The following is an 18,863-nucleotide window of genomic DNA, read 5'->3' as shown; positions in this document are numbered from 1 at the left end:
TGTCCTACTATGCAGTAAACTGAGGGAACTAGAGGGCCAACCCGCATGTCCTTAGATGTGCTCGTAACCCGATAAGGAGTTTGGGCTTTGCCAGGAAATCATGAGAGTCCTTCCACCTTGTCAAGAAGATTGTACTGGTGCAGGGAAAATAATGGTGGTCTCTAGAAAATATTAGACAGCATGAGGAAGATGATCTTGCACTGTACAGTGTTTCTGTAGAAACCCCTGGAGACAAAAAGCATGCAACAGAAACAGCTATTTTCACACTTCATTCTCAGCAGAGCTTTAAATGTGGTTCTCGTTTTCCATGTGCCCCAGCTCCTGTGCGTTTAACTATTTCATTGCTACATTTAGCTGCTGTCCAGTATTAATTCTGCCCTCACCCAGGGAACAAATACTTCTTTATATATTTTTGAATGTGTGCTCTGCTCTAGTGAATTATGCAAACTGCAGTTTACCAAAAGTGAGTAGCTCGTGAGTAGCAAGATGACTTCCTGTAGTTTCCATGTAGTTTCTAGCGTAATTACTAGGAGTAGGCATCTAAGGACTTGTGAGCAGGAGGTGCCTTTTTGCCATTGAACAACTGCATAGCTCAGTCCTTGCAGGAGACTCAATTCTGCTTGTGTGAACTGAACACATCTGCAGTAAACTGGGAGTAAAATGCATTTGCAAGCAGTCTCAAAAAATGGGATTTTCAGCCAGACCTGCACCCAGTTTCCATTTTAGTTGAGGCAATTATGAATGTGCAGGTTTGTACCCTCAATTATTCACTGAACTATGAATAGAGAGATCAGAAGAACCAAGACGTCCAAGCTACTTGAAGTGCAAGGTGTTTTTCAGTTGTTTGCTCGCTTGGTCATCTGTTCACACAGGCGTTAGCAAAGCACAGCTTTAGATCTGGGCAGATGCATTTACAAATGGACCCTTTGAAAGTCTGAGTTCTGATTCCCCTTCTTCCCTTTCTCTGAAAGCAAGTGAGTTTTTATTTAATTTGTCAGATACAGGGGATGGGATTTTTGTTACAATTTCTTGAATCTCTTCCCTTCCTCCCCTCCTCCCCCCCCCTTTTTTTTGTGTGTGTGATTTTTTTTTTTTTTTTTTTTACATAACTGGTATTTATCCCAGAGCTCTTGAGTCAAGATAAGTCAGTGCCAATGCATGGCTTGCGAAGAATTTATTTCCTGTAAATGTGTATTAATAAAAAAAGCTTATGTTATAAGGTTGCTGATTTGATTGATTGTGGTAACAAATACAATCCTGCTGTTTGTGCATCTGTCCTGTTATAGTGGTGGTGGTTGTTTGCCACGCCTGCCATGACTTACGTGGATGTTGTCATCTGTGGCAGTCTGGCTCTTGTGCAGCACTGGATGTTTTGGAAAAGTAACACTGATCCAGGACAGTTGTGAACCTGACATTTGAAAGATTAGAAAGGGATATTTAGCTTTTATTTGTATGCCAAAAAGCAATGTTCATTGATGGACCAGCATCATATGCAGATTACTGATTATAAACAGCGTTTTGCTTGATTCTCTGTATTCCTCGCTTTTTAAGGCAAGGTGGGACTTTGTTGAAAGCTTGTAAGTAGGGGAAAACTGCCCTCTGTTTAGAGAAAGCATGTGTTTGAGATGTCAGAATTATTGCTGTGTTTATGCCTGCTCACTGCATATTTTCACGGATTGCATTTTGGAAGACTTTGCAAGTAAGTCTGCAGCATGTAACTTCCCAGAAAATGGTTTATGTAATCCCTGAATGTCTCAAAAGAACAAGAAAAGAAAAAGAAAAAAACCAAACCACCAAGCCTGAGTGATACGCAAGCTTTGGTCAAATGCTGAGATTTTAGACATGAGATTCTTCTGTCCTTAGGTAGCTTATTTACTTGATAATGTCTGGTTTGCAGTGATGTTCTTATCAGACCTGATAAAGATCTCCATTCCTCTGGAAGATGGTGTATGTCATGCAACAGCTTGTGTCCTCTGAGTAAAGCCTTATTTTTGCAGAAGTCTGCAGCCTGGGCCTGTTTGCAGGATGTGGACTGTGCCTCTGTTGCACACAAGTGAACTGGTTGGGCTTTTACTGGCTAGTGCTGCCATTTACCCCAGAAAAAAATGACTCTTCTGTTTGAGAATACTGAAAACTATTTGCATTTCTGCAAATCTCGGAGGCTATGCAAGTATACCTCTATCATTTCTCAGCTAGGTAAGGCTGTATAACTCTAAGTTAACCATCAGTAACAAATTTGGGGGAGGAATGGGAAAATGTTTGTCACAATACAGAACCCATCAGAGTGTATTACAGTAACATACTATTTCACTGCAAGTGCACTCTGGACTTTGCTGACACTGGAAGGATCTTAAATATTCCTCCTCTTCCTTAATCGTATTTTCTTTTCAAGGGACTGAGGTGGGGCTTCTGACGTGTTTAGAGCTGACCTTCATTTCCCCAGGGTTGTCACCTTGCCTCAAGTTGATTGCACTGGAAGAAATGTTTGCCTTGTGAGATCTCACATATTTCTAGCCGGGCTTTTCTCCCTTAGAATTATACATCCCTGATATGCACATAAATCTCCAAAATGGCATAGAAAGGGTTACAAGAGCACCTGTGATGCAGTAAGGCTGGGAAGTTCAATAGTCCTTTTTGACTCAAAAGTCTTGTGGTTTCGGCTTACCAAGAAGGCATATTGAGAGACAGCCACCTTTGTCCAGTCCATAAAATGCTGGACTGAGAAGCAGTTGGGCTTCTGCTCCCAAATCTCCTACAATCTGCTGTGTGACTAGGCAAGTTGCTTCAGTTCTGGTTTGCTTAATTTTCCCAATAAAATGGGGAAGAAAAGTGTTAGGACTCCCTAGTACGTCTCTGCGACGCCCCCAGTGAAAAGGACTGCATTGGTGTTGGTTGTGTATTGTTAAATGGGGTATCTGCTCCCCATCTGAGGGGTTTTAAAATACCTTTGTAACAGAGAGATTCTGAAGCACGGCAAGGAGCTGTGGTGGCTTCTTGCTTATTCTTAACACCTCAGTCCACCTGCGCAGGAAGAAGTGCTGTGCTGCCCAGGATGGTGGTTGGGTGCTGATGGGAATCGGGAAAAATCAAGGTCTGGTTCCCCAGGTATTGGTTGCTGTGTTTCAATGTAAATTACATAAAATGCAGATGTCATTGCTCCTATGTGGAAAAAGATGGAGTGAAGCAAAAGAGGTCCCCAGCAATTCTGGTCATGACTGCCCTAGGCGAAGTGCATCTGTTGAACACAAAATCTCAGGTAAAAATTACACAGTAGGGATATGTAACATGCCTGTGATGTCAAGAATGATGGGGGGAGCAAGTGGAGGAGGAATAACATATGGAAAAAATTAAAGCATTGGAATACCTGAAGGTAGTGTGGTAAGGAGCCATGATACATGTGCTGAGATATGTTCCATGCACTCCAGGAAAAAGTCTGCAAGCGAAAAAAAAAAAAGAGGGAATCTCTGCTGTTTCCTATACTTTGGATATATGGTTACGATGCTAGAAAAAAGTGATGTCCTGATTTTCCCCAGGCTTCTGGAAAGAAAGTGCATATGGAGAATACATCTAATAAAAGCTGTTCTGGCAGATGAGAACTGGAGGAGGAACAAAATTAGTGCCTCCTTGGCCAAGCTGCTGCTGCTACTTTTGGACTGTTTCATGGAAGACACGAATTTGATTCATTTCCAAAGACGGCTTGGAAACTCCAGGCAGCAGAAGAAGGGACTCCCCCTTGACTTAGCTGTTTTTCTCTGAATGCATTACAGTTGTGTGAAAAGCAGTCAGCACCCCTTCTCAGGTCATTTCTGGGGGAAGGTCAGTGCGTGGGGACTGACCCTCCGTTCCTCACTTTGAGTGATTCGGGAGCCTCGGTGCCTTGAAACACATTGAATTTCAAGCAGGGTTGGGGAACTTGCAGCGCCTGCTGTGGGCACCTCAGTTAAAAAGGAAAAATCCCATTAACTTCAAACCAGAGTAGATCCAAACTGCGTATTGGAGAAGCCTCTGTCTTTCTACTGATGGCCAAGGTCTCCTTGATCTCTCCACGGTTGCCTCCAGCGCTGAGCTGGGCGATTGGGACTGTTGTACTGCCTCCGGCCCTCCCTTCAAGACTGAGTGAAGATGGTTTCTGAACTCTGTGCTGTTCTTTCGTTCAACAAAGGCAAAGTTGTATCTACTTTTAATTTGAAGCACGTATATTAGGATGGTTAGAAACTAATAGATGATTTACCTAGCTGAAAATAACCCATCTGAGGAACCGGGCTGCGGAAACAGCTGAGGTAAGAGTAGGGAGAGCATGGTTTGGTGAGTGCTCTGAGAGTAGTTTGCTAGCTCTGATGGGAAACAATAACGGGGCGGGAGACAGTAATCAGTGAATCAATCCGCATGGCTTGTTTAAAAATACCTCCTTTTTTGTGGCTTTGGTTACAAGAATGCTTTGTGGGCTGCAGAAGAAAGGCATTAGTCGTCGTTTTAAACAAGCTGTATTCTAATTTCACATTTCATGAAGTCCCGTGAACCTTTGAGCAAGAGAATTTCCACCTGTGTGCGTGTCGGGGGAGAGGGAGGGCAAATGGGCAGTGGATATTTTAAGCAAGCAGTTGCAATTAAAGCAAGCAGGAGCTAGATTGCGGTTAAGGAGTACATTTGTTTCAGAAGGGACAGGATGAGACACGAGAAACCCCATCTCAATAGCAGCTACAAAAATGATGCCTGAAGGAAATATTTGACAATGAAGTTGCATGTAATAACCACCTTCTCCTGGGGAAACTGCAATAAATGTGGTCACGTCTCCATCACCTAGAGTAAAACCTGCACAGCGACAAGGATTGCCTGCCCGAGTCTCCCCGCTGGCTCCATGCTTCGACGCACGGCGTGCCCTGGCTTTCCGGAGGGCTCGTGAGCTTGGGCTGGCTCGGAATGCGCGGAGCCCGGCCAGGGCTAAGCCTGCCCAAATGCGCGGAGCCCGGCCAGGGCTAAGCCTGCCCAAATGCGCGGAGCCCGGCCAGGGCTAAGCCTGCCCAGCTCGGGCTGAGCTGAGCACTGACCCGTGGCGCGGTACACCGGCAAGCTGCATAAGCCGTACCCCGGGCAACTGGGAGCTGGCTGCGCAGGGGTAATATTGAACATGTTCTGTTTGGGAGAGGATTAGCCTTGAAGACCTGCAGGGGAAGCTTTAAACATGGAGTGCAATCTTAAGATAAGCCTTTAATGCACGTTTTCAGAAGTCAGCGACGCTTTGGGCAGTTTTGCTTTTTAGCCACCCTTCAAAGGTGGGTGATCAATATTCTCGGTCTGTCGCATGTTGTTGCAGCATTATGAAACGGGAGCTTCACATTTCAGGGATGATTTTTATCAGGCCCTGCAGATGCAAAGTCATTCCTGGAGGGAAGTTGTCGCAGTCAGAAGAAAGGAAGACCTCTATTATGATATACCTTCCCTTCCACATGTCAATAATAGTTAGGTGTGGGAAGATTTTATGAAGATTACATTCTAGAGAGGTGTAATTTATTTATTTAAACAAGACTACTGATGAAGTATAGCCTTATCTTAAGGTTTCAAAAGAACTTCCAGCAAGGTGGTGTGTTTAAAATCCTCCTGTCATCTGATGGCTTGAACAATAAACAAGACAGTTGTTTGACTTATGCAGATGTCTGCTTTGATAGTCTTTGAAAGTCACACACAAAACATGACGGAAAAGAAAAGCTCGCAGTCATTGTATGACTTAGGGTTGTCATCAAATTTCTCTTTTCCCTACAGTCTTCTAGACTTCTAGAGCTTCGCACCAACTATTCTCAGTTTCTGTCACTGTTGGTGTGTTGGACAGTCACGGTACATGCTTGTCAAGGCCCAGAAGGTGACAGTCATAACGGATAACCTGATCTTAATGGGGTTTGTCGTGGCCTGGCTCAGTGAAGGTAAGAGAAAAGCATCATGGTGTTTTTTAGAGGAAAGCCAAGCAGAGCTTTGATTTTGGTCTGTTGGTTTCCTGCTGTTATCACAAGGGGAAAGCTCTACAAGCAAATAGTGGCACCTGTGGGAATTGGAAGGAAAATTTGGAGGAACTTTCAGGAACTGCATCAGTTCCTTGAGAAAGATACAGTGAGGTAAAGTTAAGTTTTTGTTCTGGATTTTCTGAGAGAGCAGAAAAGATGCCTAATATTGCATGTAAACAGACGGAAGGAAAAGGACTCTTCTTCAAGAATTACGTTGACTATTGTATCTCAATGCACCAAAAAAAACCAATAAGGAAAACACAACTAACCAAACTGATGGTCTTAGTCCAGAGTGTATAGACAAACTGGCTGGTAATAAACTGTACTTGGCAGTGCAATGGTTACAGCACCACTGTAATGCTTCTAGTAAGGAGCGGGAATATGAGGAGAGAGGATGAATGCATCAGCAGAGAAAATTTAGGACTTGCGGACTTAGATTACATGAGCCCATGCTGACATCTGATGTTCTCCTGAGCAGTGGGAAGCTAGGCCCAGCTTTCCACTCTTGGTACTGATATTTTGTACTTTAAAGTCCTGCCTATTTGGAGAGGTGAAAGGAAGCCAAAAATGCAGCTGGAAGATGATGTTACAGGTGGACAACCTCTGCTCCCTCAAGCTCTGAGGAGCTTCATTAAAGTGTGCACTGAGCTGAATAGTTTTTCTGAGTTCTGCAGGTATAACATCAGTTCCTTTGCTTGTGTTGTTTAGTGGCACCAATTATTCTCATCCCGAGGCACTGGAGGCACTTAACACGAGTTGTCAATCCTACGTACTGTAGCTGCTTCGTGCATTCATAAAGGGAAGAGGGAGGTGACTCTGCTTCTTCTGTGCCACTCTGTGTCACTTCTCTGTGCTGGAACACCCCGTTCTGCCTTATGGACCTTCCTCGAATGGCCTCTGTGCTCTGGAAATGTGAGTTAATATTTTAAAGTGTAAATTTATAGATTGGGAGTTCCGAAAAGGATTCTTCCAACCTCTGGCGAGCATCAAAATTATGGGAACTTGGTTCAAGGGGACCTTTGAGGGAAGAGGAAAGAACTGGTCCCAAGCAGAGCTGGAGCAGCCCTTGTAATATGGGTTCCCAACTGGGCCTCGGGCAGCAGTAATGATGTTGTTGAGTTTCTTGTCCCTGTCAGATATTTCTTTTTTTTCCTAATGAGGACAGATTGTACTGCTGCTTCTTCAACAATATGATATGATGCTCATTTGGCTTACAAAAATTGAGCACCAGTACTTGGAGCTCTCCCGATCCTTAGTAGAGAGGATTTTATCTGAGTGTCTGATGTGGAAACGCACACCTATCCCAAACATAGGATTACTGGAGTATCTAGACACTGCTCTCTAACACGCTGAGATACATTGCACAGTAAATGGTTACTGGTCTAGTAGTAGACTAGGCTGGAGATTAGGTGGATAGGGAACATCACTGAAACTGCGTCCTGGGACTGCTGTTAGTAGTATGGTGCTGTCAGGGCTGTGGAGGCTTGGAAGTAAGTGTGCCAGTGAACTCCTCACCGGAGAGATGCCTCAGAAGCCCTGATACGTGTGCCATTTTATGCGGAGCATTTACCACTACTCAAGAAGCACTGTGCCAGCAGGGAATTTTGTCCACATCCCTTTAAAGGCTGCTGTCTGTCCTTTTCAAAAAAGTCTTTTAAAAAGTCATTGCCTTGCAGCTGGGGAGGGAAACCTCATAATTCACAGCTGCTCAGGCAGTATAGCAGCAGGCAGCCCATTGCATTGGCAGGACCGGGACTGTCTGTGTCTCTGCAACAGGCAGCTCCTGGCCCGGACGCTTTGCCCCCAGTGAAGCCAGTGGGGAAACTCCTTCTGAGCTCACTGACAGCAGGATCTGGCTTTCCGTGCTTTGAGTAGCAGTTTGTTAAGGCCACCAAGTGGCCATTTCTTTCTTCTTTTTCTCCCCCCCCCCCCCCCCCCCCCCCCCCTTCTCAAGGCAGCCAGCTGCAGCACCAGTGTGGTGGAAAGGCTAATGTAGTAATAAAGAGATGTAACAGGATTTTGCCTTACATAAGACGAAATCGCATTCTCTACTTCTCATACCGTTGCACTATCACAAATAAATTCTCCCATCTGCAAGGACTAAATGTCTCTGAAAGAAAAGGGTTAGAGAAGCTTTAAAAAACCTAGTGATTTTGACAATATGCTCTTTGCAGCAACCATTGGCAGCAATTTGTCTGCTTCTCAAGAAGTAAGAGCTGGGGAGCGCTGCAAGGGGATTTTTGGAGGCCTCTGTAAGTCTGGTAGGTCTGAATATCCAGAGGTGATAGTAAGGAGGGATGAACTGTCCCATGATGGGTCTGAGATGCTGCAGGAAAACCAGTGGCAAGTTGTCCATGCCATCTTGCTTGGACCAGTAGCCCATGGTGCCTTCCCGCTCAGTCACAGCCAGAATTGCATTTGCTATAAACAAGCGCAACAGACAGTTCTTTTTTTTTCTTTTAACAGGCACTGTATTTTTTGACCCAATCCACAGCAAAAGAAAAAAAAATGAATTATGTAACAAAATGAGTAACACTAAGTGGGTGAGGGAATTTCTTGGTGTTTTCTAGCATGCAGCGCCTTCGGTAGAAGTGTGCATGGCTAAACTTGCATCACCGGCAGTGTGAAAAACTTTATTTTGCTTCAAAAGGGAAGCATTCGCCCATGCTAGTAAGTCACCCTTCAGAGTATCCTTCCTGTTCATGCTAACCAAGGGTAGCCATGCATGCAGAGATCTCTTTTTTTTCACCATTAGAAAAGAGTAACTTGGTACAAAAGTTAATGCAATAGGCCATCCAGGCCGCATCAGCTGTCAACAGCTGCTGCAGCTGTTAACTCCTCAGAAGGTAGTGTGGGCCAGCATCAACTGTCAGGTGAAATTCAGAGAATATTCAGAATTTTCCTGAGATAAAGTGAAACAAAGCGAGGTGGACAATGTGTTTCGAAAGGGGAGTTTTTCCCATGTCACTAAAAAGAAAGCAGCACCCCACTGCCACTGAAAATTTCCCTCCCTACCTTTGCAAATCTCCCCTTGGTGTTCAAAGCGCTTTGCTTCAGCCGTTGTGAAGCAAGTTAGTGAACCAAACACTGCCCATCGGAAACCCTCTGGATGTGTGTGCGCACGCTCTCACTTGTGCAGGGCTTTTCCAGTTCTCCTTGCCAGCACATATGCAGACTAGTACCTGGTGTAAGATTTTCCTCTACCTAAATTTCACTGGGTCCCAAATGTTACTCTCCTGACAAGACCTTTGGGGATGCAGCACTACAATCTCCATGGCCCTTCCTTACGCGGCAATACCAAAAGCTGCTGTGATCTGGAGTGGAGAAAGGTGGGAAGAGATGTGAAATTATAGTAACAATACGTTATTACGTATTCACCATTCAGGGAGACATTTCCAAAAGCAGCCAAGTCTCTTTTTCCAAAGTGGCCAAAAAGTTGTGAAGTTTTGTCCTGACTTCTGACAACACTTCAGCTCTGGCGTATTTTCCCTCGCATTTAGCAGTTTTATCCTCCATCACGCAGGTGTTGACTTGCTCTCAGCATCTTTGGAAATAAGGCTTATTAATATTAATAGGGCTCTCCAAGGAAGGAGAAGCATCCCTCAGCCTCCCTCCGTCAGGCTTTACCGGCCGTTGGGGAGAAGCGTGCCTCGCAGCCAGCTGAGGAGCGAGGCAGCCACCGCTCTCCCCCTGGTCCCCGGCAATAGCCTGCTGTTTGGAGGCATCAGTGAGGAGGAGAAGCCTGGTTTCGCTGCCCCTTCCACCCTACTCCACAGTATGGAAAACCCATGCCAAAGCTGCTCTAGGCTGATCCCAGGAGAGGTAGGTTACTTTAATAAAGTTTATTAAAACTTTGTAGTGTCGAGCATTCTCCACGCTCCCGTTCCCTCATTTATAAAGGCACCTGGTAAGGAGGACTGTAACACGAATGTCCCCGTTGTCACAGGACTGCAGAAGGATGATTTTCCCCCTGCAAGAGCTTGCACCAAAGCCCCTGCCTAGGGCAGCTGGCCTGTTGAGTGGTTTGTGCTGCCCCATGATCCGAGTGCTGGAGCTGAAACCACTGTGGATCCAGTGGTTTATCTGGCACCGTGCTGTAAAGTGACATTTGATTGCATTTGGTGTTGCAGCTAATGAAGGTGTTTCATGTTTTTGAAAACTTTCAGAAAGCGTTCACTGATTTATGTACGTGCTAGACTGATCATTGATAGCAGGAGATATTCTGACTGGACATACTCGCTATCCCCCATTCTCGCCCTCTACCGAAATCCTTGTTTACAAAGACTTGTTTCCTTTTAAATCATTCTTCTGCACGTCTAATAGGGCTGACCCGCTTCTTTTCAAAGTGAAATACCACTGTACATTCATTTAGGGCTTGCATTCACTCCCTCTAGATCACAGCCAAACTTGCATTGTGCCGCTGTGAGCGACGAGTCAGGTCTCTCCTCAACAGAAAAACACAGGCAGGTTATTTGTGTTGCTGCCTAAAGAAGAGCAATTAATAAGTGGATTTTTTTTTTCTTTAAATAATTTAGGTTGTAGCCCCCCTTGCTCACTAAATATTTTTCCTTTGGGGCTGTGAGTTCCTCTTTTGTCTATCAAAAAGAAGAAGGTAACCCAAACTGCTAGACCATCGCCACCACCTCCTTCTCACAACCATCTGCATCTCATCACCATCTGCTCAGTAAGTCCAGGCTGAGGATTTACCCCTCACTAATCAAGATAGGATGAAACCAAATCATGTTTGAAATTGTACAGAGTATGCTATACCTATGGTCTCTGAAACATCTCCTTCCAAAGGGATGTATGTGCCACAAGTCATTTCCACCCTACAGTGGCCACAAACAAGAGGAGACCCTTCCAGTTTCTTTAAAGCAGGGAGTTCTCAGTGGCAGCCACATCTATGGTTTTTGTGAAACTTCCCAAACCTCCCTCCCTTCTGATTTGTTTTCTCTATCATTTAAATTCCTCCTTTGCATTGCTTTTCACAAAGATGTTCCAATTCAAAAGGACAGAAAAACCCAGACAGTTTTATATTTAACAGAGAATTGTAGTAGGTAGTGGGAGCAGAATGGGCAATACATATGCAGTATAGATCTTGTGGATTTTTTTAATGTTCAGTGTTTAGTTTTCAGTGATTTTTTTCTTGTTGTGTCACCCTAATCCCTTCCTTCTCCAAGTCATTTTCTGATTTAACTGGGCTACTTGCAGCTCAGTTTCTTTGAAGTGGAACCTCAACCCCAAAATATACAAAACCAAGTTGATCTTTTGAACCCAGGAAATGATGTGGGTTTGAACTTAGATACAAATTAACCCAAGCACAATACTTACATTATGCTGGTATGAAAGCCAGCAAAGATTGGTTAAAGCAAAAATATTTGAAGCGGTCACACCAGCAGCCTCCCCTCCCCCGGGCACAGGGCTCTCACGTCCCAGGATGTCCAACACTTGGGTGTCATCCAGCCACAGACTCTTCACAACCTCAAAACGTACCAGGAATCAACCAACGTGCCAGCCAGTGCTCAGTGCTCCCCAAATCCCTGGAAATTCACTTCTTCCTTGCTGGAAGAAGAGAAGAGAGCGATCCCGGGGGGTCCCACCCCAGCCCATGCACCCAGGTGGCAGCCGCCCCATCACCGGCTGCATCCTTGTCCCACTCCCGCAACAGCCCGCCTGGCCCTCTCCCTGCATGTCCCGCAGTCTGGAAATGCAGTCCAAAAAGGGAATTTTTCCCAGGGCATGAATTCAGCCTTTACCTTGTTCGTCACCATAATAAAACATGTTTAGCTCAGGTACCACCTCTGGAGCGGTCCCACTTCGGTGAGATACCATGCCCAACTCTGTTTAACTTCTTCTGTGATCAAGATGCAGTAAGTGGTTTTGTCAGCGTTAGTCACGTTGTCTTCAGCCAAGTGCAGCCTGTAAACTACATTTATGGGCAACGCTCCGAGGACACAACATAGCTGAAGAAATTTGGCCAGGTGGCTTGATGGCCCGAAATCTAGCTGCCTGTCCACCCCGCCTTTTTACTCCAAACAAAGCAGGTTGTGTATGGGGGAAAAAAAAAGGTATTCCTACACTTTGGATTTAGAAGGCTCCCAGGTTGGAGCGGGATGGATGCGTTACTCCAGGGAGCGGGGGACACGCAGCCATGCTGTGCCCCACATTAGTGGGGACTAGTTTCCTTCGCTTGATACTGGCAGTCCTCAATAGCTGCCCAGCAGAGATGCGAGTCTTAAATTACTTGGGTTAATGGAGAGGTTGTTCTCAGCATCTCCTGGCCAGCACCAGAACATGAGGCACAACTGGCCGATTTGTTTACTAGAGATCATTAGACGATAAATATTTTTGCACTTAAGCAAACCAGAAAGCACCAAAATAAAAGTGCTAAAATAGTCTGTCTATGGTAAGCAAATAAAAACATGTAAATTTTTAAAGCCTTGAAAAGAGAATTCTAACAGATTTTTCATTTTTTTCTGTTTTGTCAAATATCAAACACATCAGATTTTGAGTTTTCATATTAAAACTCAACAATTTTAAAAAGATGTTTTTCTAAAAAAGTTCTCTATTCTTCTTTAAAAGTAGTCAGGAAAAAGACATGGCTTTTTTCTTGATCTGCTTCCACGATAGATCTTTTTATTTGTTGTAAATTTTAAATTCTTGCAGCAATACATCATGTTCAGCTCAATGTTTTTATTTTAAGGGCCAGAACCCTCCCCAGACTTCCTCAGGGCAGGTTATCTCTCCAAAGCTTTTGTGTTGGAGGTGATCCTTTAAAAAACAGGGCTTGGTACTTACTGTTATTTAATACAAGGCATTTTGAAGAATGGAAATGGTGACTGGTAAAAATCTGAGTTTTTCAGAAAATTGAGTGTTTCCCCTTTCCACAAAACAGGAAGCTTTTGGTTTCTTCAACCAAATGCCAAGAAGCAAAGAAACAAGAACAAGCAAAAGCAAGTGGGAGCAGAGATTTCCTTTCGGCACCAGGTGAGTGACCAGGATCCTTGCGATGCTCATCTCCCGGAGCAGTCGGCTCCCTCCCTCGCCTGAACTCATGAGGGACAGCTGGAAGAGAGGTGAAGGTCATCAACACGTCAGCTGCTTAGACGGTGACAGGGAAAAACAAATATGCAATGGCTGCCTGTGAATTAAATGCATTATTTCAAGACAAAGCAAACATATTCTTCACAAATAACTTATGTATTTCTGTTCAGAAATTTTCAGAAATTCACTTTGTTAAGTGATGGCAACCATGCATTCCTTATTTTTTTTATTTGAAAACTACTTACAATTTTTTTCTTTTTTTTTTCCCCCACAATTTTTCAATTTTTTTTTAGATTCGTAACTGCTGCTTGCTGATGAAGGTGGTTGGACTAGCATAGGTTGAACTGCTTTGGGGAGGTGGGGAGGGAGGATGACACCATATTCAGAAATAGAGCTAATGCAGAAAAAGGGAAGGGGAAAAGGATGCCACTCTGGGGCAAGCTGCTGCACTTCACAACCAACCTTGGCATACGAGAAGTCCAATTTCTTGCTCATTCAGCAACAAACTCTCAATATTGTTTTCATTCATAATGTTGATGATTTGATTCGCAACACTACTTGCTCACATGTTTTCATTTCCTCAACTTGGTGGAATCATCAGATTTGTGTGTCCAGCACAAATGTGACTGCAGGTCTTTTTTGAAGTTTCAGGAAGCTTAACCTTGTCTTGTTTGGACTGATGATGATCCAGAGCTACCTTATGGCTTTTCAAGGAGTGCAGAGCGAGCTTTAAAAATACTTTTTAGCAAAACTGGAATTGTTACCAGCATCCTGCAATATGCAGGCACATGAGTGTCTGTGTGCAGACACACAAAATCCACGTTTTTCTCCCTTACAAAATTAATAAAGCCTAGAGCACCTCAAGAGTAAAGTCCACTGCTCCCATTAGTTTTATACTGGAAACATTCATGCTTTGTGGTTCCAGATGGCTACAACAGGCTGTTTGGCACTGGAGCAGTACCCAAATCCTATCCTTCATACTCCTCTTTACTCCTCTGGCTCCCAAAGGAAAATCCCTTCTCTACCATCAGTTTCTCTGCACTCTCTCAGGGCCCTTGGCATTTTCCTCAGACAGCAGTGCTATTTATTAATTACCTCTTGTACCTGCAATAGAAACAAATAGAAGTTAGATACCCTCCAGCAGCTTTTGCCCTCAAGGATACGCAATCTCAGAATGGTTATTTCCAAGTCATACGGCTTTTCACACATATTCTGCATATTGAAGAAAATAGTCCATAAATCTGAACACGAGTTATTCTTCATTTCAGAAATCTGCTCGTAAGTCACAGTCTGCTTGTATCTCCTTTCCCAGCCAGCGTGGGGAGTGTCGGAAAGCATCAGAAGCAGGTCATGAAAGCTGTTCAGCTGTAGCCCTCTGGACCCTAGCTCAGCAATTCAGCATGGCAGTTGGGAAAATAGAAATGTTATTGGCTTGCTGGTGGGAAGGATGTTAATGATGATCCAAGAATAACCAGAGATCCCTGAAAACACGGGGAAAGGTAAATAAGAGGAGGGGGGCAAAAAGAGCATGGAAATACCGCCGATTTCCAGAAAAAGTGAATTAATGCTTAGAATGCCATTGGATGCGAATATATTGATTACATTATCATTAAAACAGTCTCCAGCATCCAGCAAACGGTGTTGCTCTTGGCGGAGCTCTCCCTTCTGGCAGTGTAACGCCAGTGGTACGACCTTTCCCTCCGGGTGCCTGCTGGGACCGAGCCCTCGGGGCACGGCTGGCAGGCGCCGATGGGGCAGCAGTGCTTACGCTGCTGAAGCCTTTTGTCCCCCGCTTCCAGCAACGCAGCCCTCCAGCGCCTGTTTTATAAAGAAAACACCATCAGCCCAACACTAGCCGCCCAAGCAGCCTGCTGCTTAACCAGGAGGACCCGAGGGGTGGGAAGCCCGTAAAAATTTTGCTGTTCGTTTGCAGGGGTGAAGGTGTCACCTCAGGGTTTCTAAACTCGCGGCCTGACGACCCAGCAGAGGGGAAGGGTGCCTTGCTGCTTGTGTGCCGCGTCGGTTGGATGTGCCCGTCAACCTTTTCTCTTCAAAGGAAAGCTGCAGGATCTCTCAGGTGCTGGGACGTGCAGTTGAAAGGCTATTTCAGTCCCAGGCACGGGCTCGTGTGCAGAGGAGGTATGAAGGTAGCCTTATGAAAGGCGGTTTGAAATATTCTTGGCTACAAAGTGGAGGGGAAGTACGTGAAAAGAAAACAAAATGTACACCAAATCCACCCAAAATAATCACAACTGGACCGTGAGCCTTTTCTGCTTAAAAGACACGGCCATGCTCGCCGGTTTGCTTTATTTCTAACAGTTTAAAATGACTGTGTAATTAGTAATATGGAAGATATATGATAGACTAACACCGTTTCAGAAGTCACTATTTTAAATAGAGGAACTGCAAATACCCTCCCAAAATGAGAAGGGAGCACTTATGACACCAGACGTTAACACACCAGAGGATACTTAAAATCGCCTGTTGCGACTTGTGTTAGACCGCTTGTAGAGCAGGTGCTTTGCTGGAATAAATCAAAGTAATTGGGAATCTGCCCCAAATTTCCACAGTGTCTCTGAATTCCATCGATGCCATCCACAGAGGTCTTTCTGCTGTGTAAGTGGCTTGTGAACTCAGCCCCACGCCTCAGAGCTGTTGACTGAAGCGCGGGGTTGCGAGGCTTTAATAGCGCCGATTCTTGGGGTCTGAGCTGTGCCGCTGCCTTGGGCAGCGGAGGGCATCATCTCACAGGGACTTGCAACAGGGATTTGTGAGGACTTCTGAGGGAAGGAGACATCCAGTGGAAACCAGTGCCAACGGCAAGGTGTCGTGCCTTTCGAACACCTCCATCTCAGGAAAGGGGTTTTGAGGCAGCTAAAGATGTAGACAGGCAGCTGCGGGCTTTCCAAAACCACTTTTAGGGGCTTAATCCACTTCTGAAAACTCATTTGCTGGCGTCATTTGTCAAGGGCTTCAGCACAAGCTTTGCTGGGTTCCTGAAGAGCCCTGGTCAGGGTCTTCACCCAAGACTAGAGCTGGACCGCTGGGGAAGGAGCTCCCTCGCCGCCGCGCTGCTGCTCACCGGTGGGTCTGCTCGGGGCTGCGGCGAGCGCGCGGGGGGCCGGACCTTTACCGCCCACCGGGACCTGCTGTCGCAAGCACGGAGCCGCAGGCGGACGGATGGCGGGTGCAACCAGGGCAGCCCTCAGCCCCTCAGTGGGTGCCCCTCGCTCCCCCTCGGCAGGTTCCTCTTCTGCACAGAGGAACTCCCCCTGCGCCGGTGCCCGAGGGGATTTCGCGGTCTCCGGCACGGGGAGAGCCCCGGAACGAGGGGCAATCCTCAAAGGGTATCTGCTGCCAGACCTACTGCCTCCGGCGTATTTCCAACAGGTCCCTCTGGCTTGGAGGTTGGGTTCACCCCGTGGGTTTTTAGGGAGGCAGGAGAGGCTTTGCGCCCAGGAGAGCAAAGGCAACCTTTCTGAAGGAAAGGAGGAGAAACTCCTGAGCGCAAGAGCGTTTAATACGCGTGCTCTTCGGCTCAGCACTGAACCTTTCGACAGGGAACTGTACCACAGAGCCCCCGGCAGCCAGTCTGAGCTGCCATCTCTCTTTGCTTTCTGCCTCGGGTGCAATTCCCAGGTGAGTCAGCTGGGACTTCAGCAGAGTTTGGTGAAAGCAGAAGCCAGCTTTCTATGCGTTGAGGGTTTGTGAGCAACTGTTGAGAAGAAACAGTCACTTTTCCTGGCATGCCTTTAGTCAGTGTGACCTTAAGAGTGTGAAAAAACAGGAGGCCCAGCGGTGACTGCCGTGGTTAAACAGCAGCAAGAGCGTTTTCACAAGAGGACTTCAATTTGGTCATCGACACAGAAAACTTCCATGAAGGCAGCGGGGCTTTTGGGTAAGGTTTGAAGGGCCAGGCACTCACAATGGTGTGGAAATCACTAGAAAAAGCTGAACAGGCTGTGAGGTGCTGTAAGTGTTCAGATCGCCAGCAAGGCTGGTTAGGGAGGAATTGTCTCTCAGCGTATGCAAAAGCACCCAATGAAAGTTTACTGGCGCACTGCTGCAGCATTTAATGCAGACACCACACTTGTGTTATTGATCAGTTTTCTACTTTACAGACCAAAATGGTGGTCCTAAATTTTTTTTTCCATTTTAAATGGAAATGGCTGATGTCCAGAAACCCTGAGGAGTGAAGTCAGCAAAGCTAATGAGATTAGCATGTCTTACTCATGAGAAGACTTATTTGCAAAGGCCGAGTGTGCATGTAGGGGTCTGGCTTTAAGCATCCCCTCTAATGTTTAGGCAACTGGAGACAGTTTTCTTATTAGAGTTCTTGCAGCAACCAACTACCCAGCCAGGTAATATTTCCCACATAGGTACTGTCTGGGGTTTTTATGATTGACTTTGTCTTCTCTTAAAGATTTCTGAATGTGTAACTCATCTACCTCTCTATCTATACATGGATTTCTTTGGACAAGAACAACTATGTTTTTCAAAACATTCTCCGGCATTTGAGAAAGATGCTTTTTTTCCCCTGAAGGGTTTGTCCTAATGCGGATCAAACCTGCATGTTTCACACCGGCCCAGAATTTGCCGTCTTAAAAGCTGCAAAAGAGAGAAGGCATTAGAAGTGTTCATTTTATAAGGATGTATTTCAAGGTGGTTTCATACTTAATGAAATTACAGTTGGTGCCCTGAATACCACACAGTCTTGCCCCTAGGAATCAAAATTGGATTTTCAGAAAGTCTTTCAGATGTCTTTTGGTAAAGCTGTGGTTGCTCATCTTGATTTATGGTGGCAGTCACCTCCAATCTCAAAGACGTATTTCAATGTTTTGAAGGTGCCTTAACTTGCGACTGAAAAGATTCTGGTCGGGCACTGCCAATTCTTTTTTTAGAGGATGGATGGTGTGTTACAAACCCGATATCTAAAAACGCCTGCACTTCTCACTTCTCCCTCAAAACGTGGCGATAATTACATTTAAATTTCAGAAGATGGCGTTGAAGATTTGCAATTAATATCCTAAACTCTGCGTGTACCCTCCACACCGGCGGCCTGCCAGCACCGCGCGCGATGACTGGTTTTTTGATCTGATACGTTACAGCAGAAAGGATGTGGATGTATGTTGGAGACGTTAAAACAGAACAACAACAAGAAAGTGTCGTGGCACGAAACACGTGTTTGAAACCCGAAAGGCGCTAAGAAAGACTTTCATGCAAGCCCGGACCTCGCTCCTTCATCATCCCCCCCCCCCCCCCCCCCCCGGCTCCCACCACGTTAGGGCAGGGGACTTTGGGTTACCCACCACCCAGCCCCGCTACTTAAGACGGGCTTTCCCGGGGCAGCATCCCCCGAGCTCGGCGGGGCGGGAGCCGCTCCCGGCGGCTGCCCCCGGCTCCGGCCGCCGCCGCCCCGTCGGGGCTCGCTGCCTGCGGGGCCCGCGGCCGCTGCTGCCCCCCCCCCCCCCCCCGACCTCGTCCCCCATTTCACACCTTACGGGCCGCAAAGCGGGGGCCAGCCCGAGCCCCAAGCCCGCCGGCTCGCCCCCCGCCCCTCGCCTCGGGGAGGCTTTCTCACCCCCCCTCCGCGATCCCGGGCCAAGCCGGCTTGGGTCGCAGGGGGTGCGGGGTAAGGGGTAGCGGCCCCGGGCGCGGCGTGGGGGGGGGGGGGGGGGGCGGATGCCCCCGCCGTCTCCCCGAGCCGCCCGGGGGCCCGGCCGGCGCCGTCTAGAATGTTTCTGGTGGGTGTAGCTAGCTGGGTCTTTTACAGTAAAAGCCGCGTGGCTATCGCAGGTAGGAGTTTCCCCATGCTATTTATGT

The sequence above is a fragment of the Aquila chrysaetos genome, chromosome 18, assembly GCF_900496995.4.
Source record: "Aquila chrysaetos chrysaetos chromosome 18, bAquChr1.4, whole genome shotgun sequence".
Lineage (NCBI taxonomy): Eukaryota > Metazoa > Chordata > Aves > Accipitriformes > Accipitridae > Aquila > Aquila chrysaetos.
The sequence above is the reverse complement of the archived record's forward strand: the minus strand, read 5'-3'. Positions refer to the sequence as shown.